This window comes from Aythya ferina, assembly GCF_964211825.1.
Source record: "Aythya ferina genome assembly, chromosome: 3".
NCBI lineage: Eukaryota > Metazoa > Chordata > Aves > Anseriformes > Anatidae > Aythya > Aythya ferina.
The window spans coordinates 3,679,505-3,700,875 of NC_140298.1; the positions used below are offsets into that span (position 1 = coordinate 3,679,505).

The 21,371-nt window shown below is 45.0% G+C and overlaps 1 protein-coding gene across 2 annotated transcripts in view; it reads left to right on the plus strand.

Annotated features, from left to right (window-relative positions):
- Positions 1 to 21,371, plus strand: part of LOC311434340 (uncharacterized protein) — a 262,002-nt gene that overhangs the window by 185,804 nt on the left and 54,827 nt on the right. The window lies entirely within an intron of this gene.

Here is a 21,371-nt window from a genome sequence, read left to right on the forward strand (position 1 = left end):
CCAGAAAACCTCACTGAAATTTGATGTGCTGTTTGTTCAGTGCATTCATTGGCAGAGGTAACAGGAGCACAACTTTGTTGCAACTCTTAAATAAGAAAAATATTTAAGCTGTAATAACCAATCAGTAATTCTTATTTTCCTTTCTGCATCATGTTTCTTAATAATGGCTTTAATATGTCAACAGTTTGTTGCCATGATTCTCTGAAATTTTGAGAAGATAAAATGCTTCTCTGTTTGAAGGTAGAATATTAAAAATGCATCACATTTAATTGCCTTTTCTGGTAGTTTTATCTGCCCGTTCTGTGTAATGGAGGTATTAAACTTGCTGGTTGACAGAAGGTTTTGATAAGTTTTGTAGATTCTGTAACTCAAGGTGTGATGCTATCCATAGCAGCAGCAGCACACACAATCTGGGGACTTGGCCCAGTTCTTGCAAAATTCAATTGAAGGGCTTCTGTTGACATCAGTGGATCGGGTCTTTCATGATGAGAGTGAGGAGTAATTATTTTCTGCATGTGGGGTGTCTCATCAGGCAGTACGCGGTGGCGAGTCGGTTTGTTCTGGCTGTTAAGTTTGCACCTGAGTTTCCGTGATAACCCCAATCTTGTCTCGTACTTTAAAATCCTCAGAAATGTGACTCTGGACTAAGGCGAGTGCGTTTTTTCATCCGGTGAGATACAGGTTAGGTGGTCTTGGAACAGTTCCCACGAAAGCAGGGGACAGTATTACAAAACCTACTACCATTTGTACTAATTAGCAACTTTGCTGACAGCCTCTGGTGAGTAACTCATTACTGTCTATTTGTGTGCTTGGCTTATAAATCCCCAAACAGCCAGACTGTGTGCACTGTTGTAGCACAATATTGTTGTGGTATAAGACCTTTTCCTTGAGCATTACTGTGTCTCCTCCTTTCTCCACGCAGAGTGCTTGAAGTAGGTCAGCGGCATGGAGACGCAGCCCCGAAGAAAGGAGGGCTTCCACTATTTCTTTTTTCCCCCTCTTTTGGTGCTGAAGTAGAGATGAATACAATGCTAGTTTCTGGCACTGCTCTTGCTGATGCTGCTTGTTTCTTGGTGCATTTTAAATTTTCTGTGATTAGACCTTCACCCTTACTTGTGGGCACGCTATCACGTATTTCGGCGTGTTTTTTTTTCGCTTCCCTCCCTATCTGTGTTAGTCAGGCCTGCTGGAATTTTGAAGTACTTTTGCCATGATTGAACAAGAATATTCTGTTTCAATTTCTGTAGGTAGACTCTGCTGTTCGGTGATTTTTCCCCATCCTTTATCATAGGCTGTGTCTTTTCCATATGGTAATGAATCATTCCCCTAGGAGGAGTATCATTTGCTCAATTCAATGGACTTCTCACTATGCAGATACATGCATTTCTTTCACCTATCATTTTGATTTTAGTTTTCTTGCAGTTTATTGGCTTCAGTCTCTACATTCTTTGTGATCTGATGCTAAAGCTGCTTTTCCCAGCTCTAGCAGATATCCCCAACTACACTGAAGTCTGTGCAGCCCCAATGGCATAACCTACACTTCTGCCTCCCTCTGGATGTGTTATCCATGTATTCAATTTATTCTTGTACACCATCCACTCTCATGACACCATTTAGTATCTACCTGGAGCCTCTAATACAGTTTACTTTGTTGTTTTTTTTTTCCTATTTGCCTATTTAGAAACAAAAGTGCTGATAGTGCTCTGTCCAACGAAGCTATTGGTGGGAGTCTGATGGATAAAGAGGACAAGGATAAACAAACATCTCCTGAGCATGGGCTTGGGTGGCACCGCACAAACAGAAAGGAATCTCAGGTCTACGTGGCAGGTTCTGCATTTTATTTAGATGGTGATGTGAAGGTTGGGCTGTGCTGGAATGAGAGTACGGGTGCTTTTTTCGCAGTATTGCTTGTTTAAATAAGCTTTTGCAAAAGAGCTGAGATGGGCTGAGTGTTAAATGGGCAAATTACAGACTAGGAAGTGCAGTGTTCCTCTCCTTATTTCTGGCTCATTGCAAGACTTTGAGCTGGTCACTTCAATATTCCTTAGCTGTATTTTCTCTTGTTTCCAAAACCAGCCATGTGTTTTTCCCTGTTTCACTGTCTGTTTGGTGAGACGGATCCTGCATCATCACAGTGAGGAGCCCTCACCACCGGCATCCACGGGAGCAGGTTTTGGAGCATTGGGAATCTCATTTATCAAATGGCCTGTAAATTACTTAACAGGTTTTTGGAGGAAAGAGAAATTATTATTAACAAACAGCCTTGGTGCCTTAAAATAACTCAAGACAGGCACCAGATTCTTGAAAATAACAAATGGCAGAGGTTTTACCTAAGTATCTCCCCTTGGGTTTGGCTAGATGGGTTTCTAATGAGCAGGTCTTTTATTTCTGGGATATTCTGCATCTCCCTGCCACAATTATTCATGTGCAAGTCCCAGAGCCAAATCCTGCCCTTAGATGCATGTTTGCTTCTCCCATTGGCTTTCTTGAAAGCTGCAGGCATTTTTCCTAAGCCATCATTTGGCCTCCGGTTGTACTGTGGTCATATTTGTCTGTCCAAAATGACTGTGGCTCTCCATTTATAATCTTGTAATTTGTAATCTTTATTGAGATACTGCTGTGGTTTTTCTTTCATTACTGGCATCTTATTGTAATATTGATTTTTTGTTAAATGGAACTGCATTGGTAATTTTGGCTGGCAGCTTCTTGTTTTTGCTTTCTTTTGTATACTTTTTGAGGGTGGGAGAGCATTCCCTATGCTGTTTTGAAGCTGATTTCTTTGATCCGACTCTTTCGTTTTGTCTGTCTAAACAAATTTAATTTTGCCTAATCTGTCTATGCAGTTCCCAGTCACTGTGGTATCTAGGCACTAAATTACAGCCCTCTTCTGAATGTTTTCTTCTCGTAACAACGCTAACTTCCTTGTTGAGTGAGTGACCTAGTCATTGTCATGCTTTTGTAAACAGTTTCTTCTCTACCTATTGATTTTGGTCTAACATCGGTGACCACCCACTGTTTCAGACTGGGAGAGAGAATAATTGTTATATAGGCATCCGCATGCGTACGCACAGCCTCGTGCACCTGCTCTCGGGGTGGACATCCTCTGCAGCCTGATTCTCACCGGGGCAATGCCACGCGTCTGGCTGGGGGAGCTGCACCCAAGGGGCAAGGAGCACGCGAGGAGCTGCTTACGCAGGGCAGGGCATTGAACCACTGCCCACGGGTTTTGGCCGAGGAAAGAGGTACAAGCCCTCTCAAACACGGTGGAGTCCCTCTACAACCAGTGCTCACCCCTAGCTGGCTTGCCCCTCTCGTTGCGATGTGAAGATGGCACATCCCTGCGTGCCAGGTGGTTTTCTGGAAAGCATCGAGCCAGCCGTCACTCCGTGTTTGGGTAACAGACCTGCACAAGGAAGTGATTCACAGCCTACAGATTTATTGTCAATTTTGTTATGCTTAAGGCAGGCAGTAATTTCAGTTTTCACTGCCATTAGCTAATAATAGTAATTAATTAGTAAATCATGCCGTTGGGATCTCAGGGTGAGCTAACAGGGAAAATGTAAATTAAAAAAAAAAAAAAAAAAAAAAAAAAGGCCACTAATATTTCTGAGTTTGCTGCCACAACTGAGGGTTCGTGTCTGTCCCATCCCTCCAAACTGAATTTCTGAAGAGCAACTTACATCGCCCACAGTGCTGTCTGGGAAGGATTTAAAGCAAAACAAAAAGCTACACCACAAATTGTCAGAGAAGTGCAAAGAGATGCAGGGAGAGGCAACGGAGAATCGGGTTGCTGTACAAGCCATTGGAGGAACACGGCTGAAACCTACACTGGGAGAAGTTCAGCCTTCACCCAGCCGAGGGCGAAGCCTCTGTTTCTCAAGCGAGGAACACGACGTGAGCACCCTGGCCCACGGCCATGGCCCCGCTCCCTCGGGTGCTCACCACGTGCCCCCCACCCCTGAGCCCCACAGACCCCAGCAGTGAGACAAAGGCCCGAGCGCGCTCCCACAAGGAATTGCTGGGCGAGTCCAATCTATACTCACATTACCCCTCCCTGTCCAGGATCCGTGATGCTCACGTTGAGCAAAGAGGGGAGGGCTGGTGTTATGCTGTTTGGGTTTTTCCCTGTTTACTTGCTTACCAGGGAGGAAGTTTGGGGTGTAAAGGATGAAAACGCTACAACAAATCGAGGGTTTTCAATTCAAGGTCATTTTGAACCCTTTTTCTGGCTGAGAAAGAAAGTAGGGGAGAAAAGAATTAAAAAATGTGAATTAGGCTGAGTCATTTTCACTATGAATTGTTTGCAGCTGTCAGAATCAGATCTACATAGTTCACTACAGCTCAATTTCCTTTCTGAGTTAATAACACATTGAACAAACATACTACACTAGACTCCTTTTCTTCTTTCAAATAACCTCGCGGAGGATCTCGCATTCCTGGTATAAAAATGTCTCTATTAGCTTAGGCTATTTATAGAACATCAGAGGGCTGAAAGATAGTTAAAAATTAATCGATTACCATCAAATAACAGACACTAAAACTCAGTATCTGAAATGCCTTCCTCCGCTGAATAAATTAATAGCAAGAGGAGAAATGTCCAATTCTCATTCTCAGGCCGGCCAGATTCAATTTAACACTCTCCAGCGCAGCTCAGCAGCGTTCGGGGCTGCGCCCTTCAAGTGGACTTCCAGAAGCTGCCCCTGCCTCCAGTGTGGCAGGGAGGGCAGAGCGGGTTTGGGTGTCCAGCTTCAGGTGAAACCATCCCCCTGGAAGGGTCAGCTCTCGGGATCTGTATCTGCTGTTGGATGGTTCCTCTTGCTTCTTGGGCGGCTTCTCTTCCAAGGTGGTGTTGGGAATCCACACCTGGAAATGACTTCTCCCTACCATCTCCATTTCATGATCTTTTCTTTCTGTTGAAGTAGTTAAAAGCAGCGGTGGAGAAGTGGCACCACCTGGGTGTAGAAGATTAAAATAAATAAATAAATAAATAAATAAATAAAAGAAGGATTGCAAAATATTAAGATGCTTCTCTAATAATAATCTTGTTGGGAATAGTAAAATGCTGCTCTGGCCTTCATACTCTGTGGCTATAATCATGTCAGGGGTTGTAAAGAAAAATAAAGTATTTAAGAAATCAACAAAAACAACTCGAGAGAGAAAAAAAAAAAAAAAAGCTTTCAGGAACAGAAGTCGTTCTTTGGGTCCGAACAGTAGCAAAAGAAGAACTTAGCTTAAAGATTGCAGCTCCTCTGTCATCTCTGAAGCAGGGCTTGTGTTTCGTCTCTCTGTTTCTTCTAAGAGCATTCAGCTGGCTGTGCATAAGTTAGTATTTCCCTGTGCAGTCTGCCTTTTTATCAAGGCACAATTCTGAGCAGCAGTCCTGGCAGAGGGCAGAGCTACCTGGTGGGGACAGGCACCACAGGGCTGCCACGACGGGCAGAGTGCAGGGAGTCCTCGACGATGCAGCGCCTGCACAGCTAAAGCTGCTGCTGCTGCTTGAGAGACAGAATTATTTTTGACAATTTGGGGTGCTTCCAAGTGTAGGATAGTTTGCTCTCATACCTTTCAGAGAACGTGGCTGAGGGATATGGTGGCCCTCCAGTTTGAGACAAGCCCCATGGGGAAGAAAGGAATTAGATTAAAGAATGAGCAGCTTCTAAGACGGGATGGTGAGTTTAACATCTGCCCTGTTGATTGCTGGCAGACTGTAGCACACAGCTTACAATGTAAGTTGTCTACAGGAAGTCTTTATTTCCCTTTTTATTGCCGAATATGCACATTTCCAAGCAAAGGTGACATTTTTGTATGTCAAAACAAAGGTAGAACTGCGTAGCCTTTGAAACATCAAACTCAGATGGAAAATGAGGATTTAGCATGGCTTAATTTGGGCTTTATTAATGCCTTTGGGGGAGAGGGATGGAAGAAAGATTAGGCAGATCAGAGCTTTAAAAGTCATAGATCATGCATTTAATAGCTCTAATTCTTAAATACTTGAAGGGTTTCATAAAGCCATTTTCTTCAAGTGCAAACTCTTTCCTGCTTTTGACTGTTGCATCTAGACCTCCCAAGTTCTTTAAAAGAGCTTGCAAGTGAAAATCTTCAGGCTCTTCCATACAGAAGTGATCTTGTACAGGCAGAACGTATGCAGCTGGCATTCCTAAAAGGATCCCGCGGGGAGGACGTGTGCACACGCAGACACATACTTTCAGTCAAGGTGCATATTGTATTATTTTTGGTGCCCAGCAAATGGGATTTAAAGATGAAGAAGAGACTTTTTTCCATTCAGTTACGCTTTCTGAAGTGGTACCAATTTAGAAAGACTGGATTTCAATGAAGTTACTAGCAGATTTGAAAAAAAAAAATGTTATTAAGAGAAATTGATGCCTAGATTTCAAGGTGAATTTTATCTAAAACTGAAATATTGTCAAAGGCAATATTCATATTTTGTTCTGTTTTCTTTCTTGAAAAGTGGCTTTTTTTACTGCATTTTATTTTGTCATTAGCACAATCCTAAAATAATTTGCCACACATTTATTTTAAATATTTTAATGCTATTTTTAAACCAGCAGTGCAAAGCAGCAGTTTTTATAGTAGCTATTACATTGTAAAAGTACTTTTCTGTAATAAAATCAATATCATAGGATAAATATTCCATGCTAGTATAATAAGCTACTGCTAATTTTACCCATAGTAATCATTTTTTAGCATGGCTGTACTTTCTGTAGCGTGATTTCTCTGACAGCTGTTAACATGAATGAAGGTACATTGCAGAAGCTAACGTAGCCTGGGACACTGTGACCAACGTGGATGCAATAGCATCAAATATCTCCCCCCAGTCGTTTTCTTTCAGGTTATTTAAAATCAAAGGTACAAGATAAGGTAATTTTAGCTGCTAGGACTCTCTCGGCGTCATGGTCAGTGCTGAGGGGAGCACTGGGACCCGCCGGGCTGTCGGTGGTGCCCACGGGGCAGGGATTTCCCCAGCCCCAAACGTGGGCACAGGAGACTCGAGTGGTCAGGGGAACTGGCCGCTGACCGTCTGGCCCGTAGGGTGGTGGAAAGGTGATTCCAATGGCTCATTTTACAGCTAAGTGATCGTTTATCCTGCTAGCAAAATCTGCTTAACTCTGGATGTATAGGTTAGAGAGTAATAAAAGTTCAAGTATCCATAAAATTGCTGTTGACCTGTAAATTACTGTGAGGTAAAGTTGTTGCCCAAGGAAATAACCAAGCTTCAGAAAGGTGTGTCCTAAATCAATTAATGCCGGGTTCATCTCTGCCAGGCAGAAGAGTGGTGGTCTTTGGTGTTGAGCTCAGGGTTTTGTTTTCAAGCAAGAGGTGCCATTTTCATCTCTTCTCGCTTAAACAGGACTTTCTAAAATCAGAGAAAGACCCCCAAAAATTATGACAATTTTTTCCCTGTCTTTATTTATTTATTGCTACATCTCTTTGAATTGGTAGAGCCAATCCATGTTGTCACTGCTTTAGGCACTTTGTAATGGTCAAGAATTTCCTTTTCCCCTAAGCAAAGACCTACATTTGCCCTTTCTGGTTGCTGATCTCCCTGAGCATCATGGTTTGGCTGTCATCTCTCTTTTAAAGCCTCTGTTTTTATTCTTTGTTTGTTGTTGTTGTTTTGTTTCTACATCTTTGAAGAAAAGAAAAAAACCGCAGTGGTACTTATGAATAGATCAGTTTTAGTTATTATGAAGGAGAATTAATTGAAAATTAAAAAAAAAAAAAAAAAAAAAAGTATTTGGTCTCATTGCCTTGGGAAGCAACTGTTTTTTAAGAGAGTTGGACAAAAAGGCACTTGGGTCTCCAGAGCTTCGTGTTGCAGTGTGGTCTGCAAAAGGGTGCTGCTGGGGTTGTGCCATTGCCACCACCAAGGAACAGAGAGGAGCCACACAAAGCGTTCACAAAGTGTCTGCATTCAGCAAGCCATCCGCCGTGCGGAAACCATCGGGGGCTGTTGCAGCACTGGGGAGTGGTTGTACGGGGCTTCAGAGCTGCCATATAAACCACTGCTCTGTAGTACCAGAAGCCTGCGAAAGCTGTCTCCTAGATCTCTTGCTAACAAGCCTCAGAGATTTGTATTGAGTCGCTGACTCTTCCCTGCTCACAGCAAGACCCTTTCCGCAGAGTTTCTATCAGCGGCGCTGCTGCCGGCCGGCCTGCCGGTGCTGTGCTGAACTGACACAATGGCAAACGGCACTTCCCGGCAATTACCAACAAAAAAGAGTCGCCGCTATTCCCCATCGCTGATCAAGCGCTGCTAGTCTGCTTGAGACGGGATAAGGGCTGAGGCAGCTGGAGCAGGACCTCCACCGCACCGTCGGTGGCAGCAAATTCAAAAATAGTTAAAATGTTTTCTGATTTCTCTTCTGCTTTTTGCCCCTTATTTTTGTCATACAGAAGTTGTTTTCAGTACTTTTCGGAACTTCTCCTTTTCTCTTACCATCTCTTCCTCTTTCCATTTCACCTTTGCTTTTTAGCTTTTTCCCCCATTCTTCTCTCTCCCTTTCTTCTCGATGTCTATTTATTTCTCCTGCATCACAGATTGTCTCTCTGCTTGCTTTTCTTTTTCCCGGCACTTACTATATTCCATGTGTTTTTGCAACTCAGAGGCTAGCTTGTCTGCCAAAGAATAAACTCCTATTTATGGAAAATATATGCAGCTATATGCACTGCTAAAACATCTTCAGACTGTTTGCTCACAGTCATCCTGCACAGACAGCGTGACACTGTTAACACAAGAACTGAGCAGTTACCATTTTATTTACCAAAAGTAAGAGACAAAAGTCATGCAAGGACTGCAAGTGTCCCATGCAGTTGGGCAGGTTCTGTACAACACGCACTCACGGGTTCATGTTCATCTGCTTGGATGTGAAACGAATCAACCTCTTTTCTCCTCCACCAGTAAAACAATGCAGTTTGGCTGTACGTGGGAGAAACCCATGGGTTGGTCATTAAGACATAATAACCCACCCCTCCAGCACCAGTCACTTGCCCTGGAAGAAATAACAGTTAGTTGTAGCCTACAGTGCAGAGCAATACCAGTTCCTCAAAACTGCATTAAAGGTGGAAAAGAGTGGGAAAATGATGTGGAGTTCCTGAAAGCTGGAGTCTACTTCTGATGCGCACCATTTTAATCTCCATTGAGCCCATGTGCTATAATAGATTGGGCATTTAGTCTTGTTGTGCTAATTACTCCATTGTCAGTTCAAGCTATAATTTTAGATCACTCTAAATGTGAAGCTCTGAGCAAGAGGTATTACAAGTAGATTTCTTGGGACATCTAAGAAGTAAAAAGATCCGCGTCCTGGTGTGATTTCATCCTGTGCCTCCAGATTAGCATTCTAAAGCAGCATCTCTCCAGCTACGATATCCTTTAAAACAGTCCTAGTCGTTTGGCATTGTTTCTTGCTGAAGTATGGTAAATAAAGGGGGAGAATTTCAAAGGCACAAAGGGTAGTTCTTCCACTGAAAGCTGGTGGAAGTCGTGTGTCTAATTCCCATTTGTGCCTTTGAAAACACACATGTGCCTGCTTTGCCCATGGCTTTAAATCTCATGCGCACACAGACAGAAGCCCCACGTTCCTATTCAACCTCCCGCACACAGTTTAATTTCCTCGCAGTGTCACAAACTTTCCACAGTAGCTGAAATCTGTCAGGGATGTTTGTGTCAAATTGCTGAGACCAGGTTCTTCAGCTCCCACTCTGCACTTGTGGGGTGATCAGATCACGATGTTAGCAGAGTCGCATAAGAGCTTATTAGCAGCTGGTGCAGACACTGTCTCTGTGCTCTAAAAACAACAACGAGAACAGCAACTCAGCTGGGAAGAGCATATGCAATAGCCTTTTAATCATTGCTTCAACTCACCATGTCATGATGCGTAAGCTTTCTCATCAATGAGGCTAGGAATACAAAACCAGAGAACTTCTTAAATATTTCAAACACCTGCATCTTGTGAAACAAATTTATGCTACCAGATTAAAAAATAAAAATAAAAGGGGGGGGGGAGGGAGGAGGAAGAAAGAAAAAAAATCTCTTGGATCAAAAATGTCTTCTTATCAGGAAATGAAGGACAGGAACAAAAATACCCTCCTCCTTCATCTCCTCCTCTTCTTTTCCCACCTCAAACTTGATGATAAAATTCTGTAATCTGACAACCCCCTGCAAAATGAGAGCTGAGTGTTTACAAATGGGGCTTTTCGATGCAAGCCTGCAATTTCCAATCCCCCCAACGCCAGCCATTTCAAAGCTGGTTAGGCCGTCTCCTGTCCGCCGCTATCTGTGCCGCCCAGCTTTGCCAGCCTCCTTTATCTGCCACGGGTGCGAAGCCAACGCGAGTGGCCACGCAGAGGGGGACACAGGCAGCTGCGGGATGCCAATGCCAAGCTTCAGAGCCTGTTTATTCAGCGGTGGCAGGGAAGTCTGTCGCTGGTCACCAGGCTGGAGACGTGCCCACCGGCTTGGTGCGGGATGCTGCGCCGCTCGCCTGCTTCTCCGCAGCCCGCCTGGTGGCAGTTGCAGTGATGAATTCGTTTCCTTTCGGAGTCAGTCAGACAATAAGGATGTGGCTAAATCTTGCCTGGAGCCCGCAGGCGGGGCCGCTGGTTGATATTTGCTTGCTGTGGAGGTAGGATTCGTATGGCCACCAAGTTGCCCCTTGACTCGGAAAGCCCAACGTTGCAAGCTTGCGTGCTCTGCAGGCAGCGAGTGGAGCTCGGCATGGTAAAAGTGGCCAGCAGATGTCTCTCAGGATATTTCTTTGCAGACACCGCTCTCCCAACTCCCTCTCTTTCCTGAGCTTCCAGAAACTGGCGGTGGTGGGTTAGGAGGAATTCTGTTCTACCGTTCTCTGCAAACACTGCACCCCCAAGTACCTGGGAAAATTAAGGGAATGTTTTATAAAGATTTATTTATTTTTTTATATTCAATGGCAAGGAAAGGCAGCCCTTTTCTATCTTCAGAACATGTCACGCTTATGTACAGCCATTGAGAAAATGAAACAATGCCACTCGTGGGGGCATATGGTATTTTGTATTACTTTTGGTTGGGATTGGGAAAAGCACTAACATCGCTGGGATTCTGCTTCATTTAGCACAGGGGAATTGGTAGATGACAGGGAAAATATTCTGCTCGCAGGTGCAGGCTGCGTCGACACGAGGCAAATCTGCTAATCAAGCTGTACCTGCCGAGCTGTGCTGGCAAATTTTTCCTTGGGTAGGCTCGGCCTAAGCTTGAGCTCTTTTCTTCAGCTGGCTGTATGTTATCCTCTGTATTTAGACAGAGAAACGGCAGCAGTGAGGCTAAGTGGTTGCTCACGGCACTGAAGGAATTAGTTTTAGAGGTGGAAGTGGAAGGCTGGAGTCCCCTGGTCCCAGTCATGTTCACCCCAGACCGCTGCATTTTGGCTTGGATGGGGTTTAAAGCTCACCACTTAGGTCATGCAGAAGGCGCGCACACTATTATCATTTTGCAGGAGCTCTCCGTTGGCATGATCCATGTCTTTGAGAATACAATAGTCCATCACCAATCCAATCATCTTCCTGTGACTGAGGGGTTTATGCAATTATAAAAAAGTGGATGATTTGAATGCTCTATCCCTCTTGTGGAATTATGTTTGGACTTTATCCGAAGAGACAGGGAAGGGATTTTGTTTGTTTTGTTTGATCATTTCTTATCACAGAACTTTGTTTGACTCAAACCACAATGATACAAGCATTCAAACACCACCTTCAGATGTAATATTGATTTATAAAACAGCAGCGCACAGCTGCTAAGCTTCACTGTTGCATACAGAAGGTCTTCAATTCCCAACAAATTACTGGCATTTCTACCTATTTACAAATTAATGTTTCCTCTGAACCTTGTGCATTTCTTATTATTCTAGTCTGCTTTCTTCGGTTTCTGCTCGGAAACCCTGTGTGAGTGTGCATTATGCAGTGATAGGGCAGCTTTAGAGCATCAGTTAAATTGGAGTTAAATAAAAAAAAATCTAGATCAACTTTTATCCTTAGGCAAGTTATGCACTGAGTGAAATTAAACCACTATATGTACTTGTAGATTGAAGAATCAGAGGTGGAGGATGGGTCAGAAACACTAAGATCAAAGTTTTTCTTCTTTGAAAAAAATCCCTTTGAAAAGCCCCCATGCCACCTATTCTGCTTGTTAATGTTTTGACTGGAAGTGTCTGGCAGTGTCATCATCAGCAGATATTTTTAAAGACCTTTTTATTTTTTTTTCGGGAGCTGACTCTAATAGCAAAGCAATGGATCCTTAGCAGCCTCTGTTATATGTCTCTTAAGGGAATATTTTTGTTAATTGCAAATATTTGATTGACAAACATGGGATGCAATTAGTAGGCAGGCACAGTAGGAATGTGCAGTGAACTGGATCTCTGAACCAACAGATCTCAACTCTCTCAGCTTGATCTGAAATAGGCTAGAGCATTTAAACCATATGTTTCCCTCAAACTTTTTCTTTCCTCTGAAAATTCCTTATTTCCCTCAACTAACCTTCTTTCACTCTCTGCACCAAGGGAGCTAATTCATCTACTATGATCACGTCAAATAAAGACAGAAAATTCTACACAAGCTTCAGACTTATGCTGCTTTTTGACCGTGGCAGTAAAAATTAATGTGGACAAGACTATACATGCCAGTTGTGCCTTACAAAAGCCCTAGGTGAAAGAGAATACAATCTAATTTAACTTTAGACATTTTGAGCTTAATGGTCTATTTAAACAACCTGGTACCATCTGACTACATTTATCAATTATATTTCTTTTTATTTATACAGAGTACTGTCTTTCTGAGGAGGCTATAATTAAAACTTATCTAGATAAATTGTGCTCAGATTCTGTGGCACGAGAAGGAATTCAAAGGATCCCAGTGTTTTTATGTGTTTTTTCATAAAAAAAAAAAAAAAGTTGCTCTTAAATCTTTAAAGGGAAATACATTTTAATGATTAGAATAGCCTAATTGCAATAGTTTTTATAATTACAGCCAAGAATTACCAGCAGGAAATGCTGTGTGGTCTGCAGATTAAAGGGCTGGCACCCCAGAATAAATTCTTCTAGGCAAGCAATGCCTCTACTCGTGGGGCAGGGTGCTCACTGCCCACCTTCCTGCGACGAGGCTCCTGAACCAACAGCTGCCGTGAGGGATTCACCAATTCCTTTGGTTTGCAGGCATTTCCAGCTCCCTCTTTGTGATGTAGGAACTGTCTGCCAGAAGCCCCGTGCGGCACCCATCGCTGCCCGAGCCTCGCTGAGCCTGGCACAGGGCGGGCACTCGGAGCTGCACCCCCAGGGCTCCCTGGGCAGAGCTGCCCTGCACCGGGCGCTGCGCCGCCGAGGCACCTGCACCAGCTCGGGTGGCAAAAGCAGCCCGGGGAGGTGGCCCAGAGCTGCGGGGGGCTTGTTTGCCCTGCTGAGAAGCTCATTTGCAGCTGTCTCGGGTGTCTCCACAATCCGCTTGAGCGTACGGTGCAGTGTCAGGGTGATATTTTTTACAGCTCAACTGCAATAGTATTTTTCTCAGATGCTGAGGAGTACAGACCCCATTTGGCAACTTCTTCCAGTCGGAGAGTAGGTGTGCTTGGCACCGGCGAAGTGACAGAAGTGACTAGCCTACCCTACTGTGCTAGTATTTGTAGCGTGTTTTATTGTATTATCAGGGAGCATTCAGAGGGAAAGAGGGAAGTCACTCTCTCCTCGCTATTATTTTTAGTATGGCATCACCCGACCTTAGCGGAACCTGATTTTTACCATAACGTGCGAGTCCCAGATGCCTTGGAGATCTCTGGCAGTACTCATCCGAGTATCGGGAGCTGGTGTGTGCCCACCTCATCGCGCTCCGTTACAGCATGCATATTTATAAAATCACATGAAGGGGCTAATGAAGCTTTGCTCATTTCAGAAGGGCCCGATCCCACAACATTTACTCCTACTGGGGACTACTCATGTGATTAAGGCTGACTCACATAAGTGTTGCAAGATCCAGCCTTTAATTTGCAAATCCCAATAACGATATGTGTTAATCAGACACTTCATCAGTGAAAAGAGCGCTAGATCTGTAGTAGCTGTATGGTAAGGCTATAAATATAAGCTACATTTCTTTAAAACTTCCTTACAGAATTTTGTCCCTAGAAGGGAAAATGTTATCTCAGTGCTGTCTACGTCCTGACTGGAAAATTTCAAATTCCTTGTAAGCAACCCCACCGAACTAACAAAAAAAAAAAAATCATTTCCATCTGTGAGATTTCATACCGTGCATTTGTATCCCTCTTATCGAAGCAATATTCAACAGGGGCATTTACAAAAGACTTTTTTTTAGGAGGTTTGATAATATTTTTACAGAAGAGCAGTTAAGAAAGGTCCATTGCAAACCCACAATAACGTAGCCAGAACTGCATGATGAGCAACTTCTGTAGGGCAGAGAGATTTTAAATGCTGGTCCAGGTGCATGCTTGGGCTTGTCAAGGTTGCCCTTGGTGAGGTCCGGTCCCCTCAGATATTTCTTTTTTTCACACTGGAGCCGTTGTTGTGTCTCTGGTTAAGTGCTTGACAGAAAATGTCCTCGGTTGGGCTGCACGTAATGTATACTGCCGATTTGTAAAACCTTTCCACGCGACTGTGTTGAAAGAGGGACTTTGTCTCAGGTTTTCTCTTCGCAGCTCCACAATTTAAATTTTACTGTTTTGTCATGTTAATGTAATTCACTTAAAATATTTAAATTGTCCTTAATTAATTGAGGAGGGAGATTATCATTGTGGTGAACTTGCAGGCAGCGTGCAGAGCAGTACTGACACCATTTTGGTGAATACAGGTGATGAATGGTGTTGACATGAACGGCTGCAGTTACACAGTGTGCGTATACACAAATTATACCGCCATGTGTGTTCCTCTGTGTTATGAAAGCCTTTTGTTTATATATACCCAGCTATACATTTACACATTATGTAAATAAACACACATATGCCCATGCAATTTAATTGAATATATGGCTATGGGTTAAGAGGCATGTTACTCTGATGAAAAACATCTTATGGTGCTGAGTAAAAATATTTCCAATGTGCTTTTGAGTCTCCTGTAGAATTTAAGAAGGAACTGCAGAGATTTCTTTAAGGTAGTGGTTCGAATCAGTTAGTAAGAGGGCTCGGGATTCTTCCCAAACCTCTAGGCTGTTGAATGGCACTCTTAGAAACTCATCAGGTTTCATCTTTACTCAACTCCTTTTATCCTTATTCAATTATAAGCTTTTCCATTGATCTTTGGTACATGCAAAACGGAGCGTTCCCCTTTGAGCTTTGTCTCAAATTAGGTCCGTACTTGTAAGGCGGTGTGCAAGAAGCGATGCATGTGGATTCGTCCTCCAAACACAAACCCCCCTAAAACCAGCGATGGGCTGGTGGTGCCGCAATGGCATGCCCTGCCTGGAGGGCACCAGGGAGGTGAGCTCCTGCTGGAGAATCACCTTCAGGAGCTGCAGGAGGCTCGGACCTGCTGCTGAGCCCCACCAGAGGGAGAACACCCCCGGGAGGTGGCACTGTGTGGGGTGCACCTTCTCCATGGCCCTCGTCTGGGAGTGAGAGGGGGCTGTGGGGCGGTAAGAGCTGTTTCTCGTGGTGTAAGCCCCACAGGCCGTGCTGCAAGGTGACCTGTCTCGCTCCAGCAGAGCCCGGATGTGTGTGTCTGCCTCACAAAGAAATCTCTGCTCTTGCTTTTTGTTTGTTTGCCTTTTTTCTCCATCTCATGCACGCAGCCAGGGCGCCTCTCCTCCAGCTGTTCTGTGACACCGCACAGCCATCAAACGTTGGAAGCCCGGCTCGGAGAGCAGCAGTGACAGCCTCCCCGGTGCAGGCAGGCCAGGTCCCAAATCTATTGTTCATACCAGAAAGCTCGGCGGAGTGACTTGACAGGTTTTGAAAGCACTGGAGAACTTCCCCAGGAAGTTTTCTTCCTTTCACTGCCCCATTCCCTCTCTCTCCCTCAAGCCGCATGCCAGACGTGTGACATTTTAACAATTAACGGGGAGGGGAATAGCGTTGCTTCTGAGCACACACGTGCACACACGCTCGGGTAAGCAGGTGTGGGAGCACCGGCACTCCTTCTGCCCGCGAGGGTTGTGCTGCGATGCTTTGTGGTGTTGCATTCAGACACCGTGTTCTCGGCGTCTTTGTTATTGTCGCCTGATAAATAAACAGCCCTAAAATTACAGAACTTATTATGGTAATTGAGTGAAGAAAAGGAAATGCAAACCCGGCCTCACTATCTATTACATTGCCACTGCTAAAGTTGCCTAAACCTGCGCTACTCAGATGATATTGTAATATTAGCCTTCTTTCTTTTTTCACAATGATTGTTTTCTGTCCATCTCAAGCTGGATGTCAGTTCATTTAGATTTACATCAAGTAGTAAATTAAAATAATCACTCAGCAAACACTCTCAGCTCAGTTTTCTCTTTCAGTCAGGAGTTGCGAGAGATGCTTGAAGCATTCAAGCAGAAAATATTGCTGTCTAGATATTTGTCCTCTGGGTGATAAAGGAGGCATTGTCTTGGGACCCACTCAGGCCTCGGAGCTGATAGTAGCTGTGCATCACAGCTGTGAAGTGCGCTTTGTTATGTGTCTGAGGATTAGGGTTCAGGACCTTGTTTTTCTTGAAATACCAGACTGATCAGAGCTGCATATGTTCGGGGGAAAGCAGAGGTCGATGGTTCTCTGTCCACATTTTTACTAGATTATTCTTGGACAGAACTCTGGGAGAATACCCTGCAGCTTAAACCATCCCAAGAGTTTTTCATATTCTGCATTATAACCGGCATGGAAAAAAGGCTGTAGTTTATCTATCTGCATTTGAAACAAAAGACTACAGCATCACAGCCGAGTCCCTGGGCTTTGGACCCGCGCTGGAACAGACTGAATTTTGCTCCTTTGTGTTCCATTTACAGTACAGCTGCCCATTTAGAAGCATGAATGCACCTTGATATAATAACCAAATCCGAAGAATGCGTGGCCTAAAGGAGAGCACAGTCAATCTTCATATCGACAGCTAATCTTAAAGCAAGGCTGGAAACGGTGTGGTGCGTGGAGCAAGGGGCTTGGGGGGACAAAAGAAGGCTGTTCTGTGTCTCTGTGCTGGGTGTTTTAGAAAAAGAGGATGGGGATTTTTTTTTTTTCTTGTTAAAACATTTCACTGCATCTTCTTTCCTAGCCTTCAGGAAAACAAAAACAAAACAGAAACCCTAACCAAAATCTGTTATTTTAGCAAATAAGATGTGTGCAGAAGCACTCTTGGTGAAGATGCCATCATAAATTAAGGTAATGCTCCCAGTACAGTCACTGAGTTAAGTCGGGGTAGAGACTGCAGGATCTGGGCGTTACCTGAGCAGCCTCAGAAGCAGCACAGTAAGGGGAAGGGAGTTGGCAGATTTGAGGGTCCGGGGCCAGACTCTCACCTTACTTGTGTTGGTGGGATACCACAGAAGCTAACTGGATTTTACTGATGCACTAAGGACTACACATGGATCTTTTGTTGCTAGTGAATCAACTCTCAGGGTCACCAGTGTCCTTCTGAATCCGTCCCTTGCAGAATGGGGCCCTGATCAATAGGCAGATTATTGCCTTTGAAGTGATGGATGGCGATCCTACAACCCCACTGGTGGGCTGGAAGTGAGAAAAGCGTTTTGCCTGTACACAGCGTAATGCCTAAGGACTGGTTCCTTTTATTCCTCTGCTTGATAACATGTCAGCGGACACAACTTGCAACCCCACCACCCATGTATTTTTGCTTTTTAAATTAGGCCACTGTGGAAAATGGTCCGTCCTGTCATTCAAAGCAGGGGGTTACATACCAAAATTGTTTTGGCTTCAGTCAGGACTGGAATTGCTTCCCCCCCACAGAGCAGGGCATCTGCTCCGGCCCTCTGGAGCTAGGGGCAAGGCCTGGCTGCTGCCTGCGAAATGAAGCCTGCCTGTGGGCTTTGCCCAGTTCTCACCTGCTTGTCTGCCACAGAGCTGGGCCTGCACATCCCTGCCATGGCTCCCCGTCGCCCTGCATGTCAGTGGTGATCTGAGGCATGGGCTCAGCAGGATGAATGAATGGTGGGAGGTTGCCATCGTCCCAGGTCCCTGGCTCGGGCTCAGCTGCAGACCAAACAGCTCCTGAACCTCCTCCTACCCCCCAGTCTCGTTACGGATGCCGTTGCCATTCAGAGGAGACCTTGGAGAGCTGCAGTTTTGGTGCTTTTGGCAGGAACGATCCACAGGTTGGTTTTCTAACTAGGCAAATTGTTTCCCAAGTGACAAAAAAAGAGTAACCGGGGCCGGATGCAGACTGAGGAGCCTTGGTCAGAAGCCGACCTGTGTAGCTGTCGTCTGACTCGAGCTCTGGATGCCCAGCATAGCTCTGTCTGTGTTCTCATCCTCTGTGGCACTGAAGGTCCTCCTGCTCTACCGCCCTGCCCTGTGCTTTTTCCAAGGAGGTGTTCTGGAGAGAGGACACGCATGGGCCACAGCGGTGCCGTGTGGCACGAGGGAAGGGATTTGCTGCTCCTTCATCATCTGCCTGGCAGAACCGATTTGCTGCCTTTGTGCGTTTCTGCCTACAGGAGCTGGCATCATATTAAGGCACTTATCATCGGAGATATGCTAATAGCAAACTTTCAGAAAAATTACAGAGCAACAATCAATGTCTCGTTTGTTTATAAGCAGTCTTTTGTAGTTAGCTTTTTTCCTTCACTTCTGCTTCCCCCTTTCTTAGAAAATGACCACAGGGTGCTGACCTCTCTTCTTGTGCTCACAGAAATCCTCTCTCTCTTTTTTTATTTTTCCTCTGGCTTTTTTTCTCTCTCGCTATTTTTTAATGCATTTTTGTTTTCTTTTTTAATGCTTTGAAAAGGCTTGGTTTATCCTCCTTCATGCTAGCACAGCTATCCATCAGCCCTTTTCTACTCGAGTTGTTGCTACTGACGGGCTTCCTTTATTACTATATTTTCTGTGCCTTTTCCCCCTTCTTCCCTAATACAGTTACGTCTCTCGTTTGTCTGTCTCACACTTTTTTCTTTTTCTTATATCCCAGCAAAACATATTCGAGGAGCCACGTACTGTTTCTCTCTAATCCCCTTCTGCAGCCCTCAGCTGTTTCCCGTGCCCTGCAGAGACCGATACCTCTGGTGATGCTCTCCCAGCGCCGCCGGGGCCGTCCCCATCCCCTCCCTCCCGTGCTGTCTCTCTGCTTGGCTCTGTCACACTGGGTAAGCAGCATGACACAAGCCGTGCGCACGGAGTGACAGAGCCGTGCTGCGAGGCACAGCACCGCAGCTCCATGGCCTCAGCTCCTGGCGCTGCCTGAGCGCCGGCAGCGGTGCAGGGCGCAGGAGGCTGCTGGCCAACAGCGAGAGCATCCCTCTGCAGCCAGCTCCTTCCCGTCCTGCTGGAGCCTGGGAGCCCTCTGATGACTTCTCAGATTTTTTTAGCTAAAAACACAGGTCAGACTCCTGTCTCAAGGCTGGACAAAGGAAGGGGGAACTCCCTTGTTTGTTATATTAAAAAGAAAAAGAAAAAAAAAAAAAAAAGGCAAAAGACAGGTTCCTAAATGAAGAAAAAAAAATGCTGGGGCAGAAGATGACCGCAACCTCCAGCTCCTTGTGCAAACTCAAGTCACTGAAGGGAGCTGGAGGCAGGGAGTGAAACCTTCCCCCTGCTGGTACCCGATCCCTCAGCCTGCAAGAAGGAGGCGTGGGGGCCAGGGTATCTCAGGGAAAGTATTTTGTCTGTGTAAACTGGCGTTCCAGCATTTACACTAACTTTGTGCATTTCTGTTTGCTGAAAATCATGTCTCAGAGATTTATCTCATTTGAGTTCTTTGTGAAAAAAAAAAAAAGTACAAGCATTCACACAGCCGTCTGATGAAGCTTACTGAAGTTACTTGAAGTATACATTGATAGATGTCTAGATATCTCAATATCAATTTGGGTACGGAATTGCTTAAATTATCAAAATATTGACATAAATCCTTGCACAAAATTAGACACTTCTGTTGTGAGTGGTACTTTTTTTGTTTGTTTTTCTCCTGCTGTCACCAATCACTGCTATCACAGCCCAGCCTAAAGCCAGACACTGGAAGGGGAATTTCCCCCCTAGTTCTTTGCAATAAAAGAAAAGAAAAGAAAAAGAGAGAGAGAGAGAGAATTTCCTAACTGCAGGAGAAGAACTACTGGGGTAGAAGGTTACCAAGGCCTCTGGCTTCTTGTGTGTAGCTGAAGAGAGTATTCAGAGAGTTCAAACACAAGTAGGAGATCTCTGAGTGCAGGAAACAAGCAACGTAGTGCGAGGTGAGAGAATTAAGCAGAGAGAAGGAGGGCAGTTACCTCCTGTGCATCCATTCCTGGCAAGAGAGGTATCCAAAGAATCCTTGAAAGAGACATCTTACGAAAGCTTCGTTATGAGCTCTTGCTAATTTGAGAAATGTCAGAAACGCCAATCTTATTCTCCACTCAGCTGTCGGGCTCTGTGTGTGTCTCTGCCCGGATGGCACTTTCTGATAAACGTCCACTCGTCGCGCAGCGCCTGGCAGAGCGGCATCGCTTCAGTCTAAGTGAATAATACCTGGACTCTGTTCATCACATAACAAAATCTCGGTATCGTGTCTGCTGCCATGGGGCGCAGAGAGCGCTGCTTGGTTTGTGCTGCAGTGGCTGCGGACTGGCACCAGCAAGACCCATTCCTGGCCCTCAGCACCCACAGGGGATTTCTGAAGTACCTGTTCTAGTTCAGTGCTGGGAGATGCTGGAGGCGTGCAAACAAATGCATAGGATTTGAAGTTTTCCCCCCTCTAACAACACAAATATTGTCTCAACGTTCTTCCAGAGTTTGCCTGGTGGTGGTGGTGGGATTGCACGGGGCGCTCCCTCGTGCATGCAGTCAGCCCCTTTCCCAGCAATGCCGTGTGGATCCCAGGCTGAAGGGCAGCTGAAATAGCAGCCTTGGCTGCAGCTGCTACCTGGAAATCCGGAGGCCGTTGTCTTCCTTATTTCATCTGTCGCTAGTCAGCTGGAAAGCACAGTGACCTATGAGTAATGTGGCCGTCCCAAACTCATGCTGATAAAACCTTTACGCTACCTCCTCGCACCATCTCTCCCTTTCTATCTCCCGGAGATGTTCTGATCCAATCTCGACTTCCTTTGAGGTAGGGCATTCTGGCTTAATGCCCTACCCCCCATGGAGAGTCAGAGAGAAATGATTTTGAGTTTGTTGTTTTTTTTGTTTTTTTTTTTTTCTTTTGTTTTTGCCTGACAGACTTGTCTACAGAGCTTTTATAGCAGTGAAAAAGGATGTGACTCTGTGGCCATAACCCAGG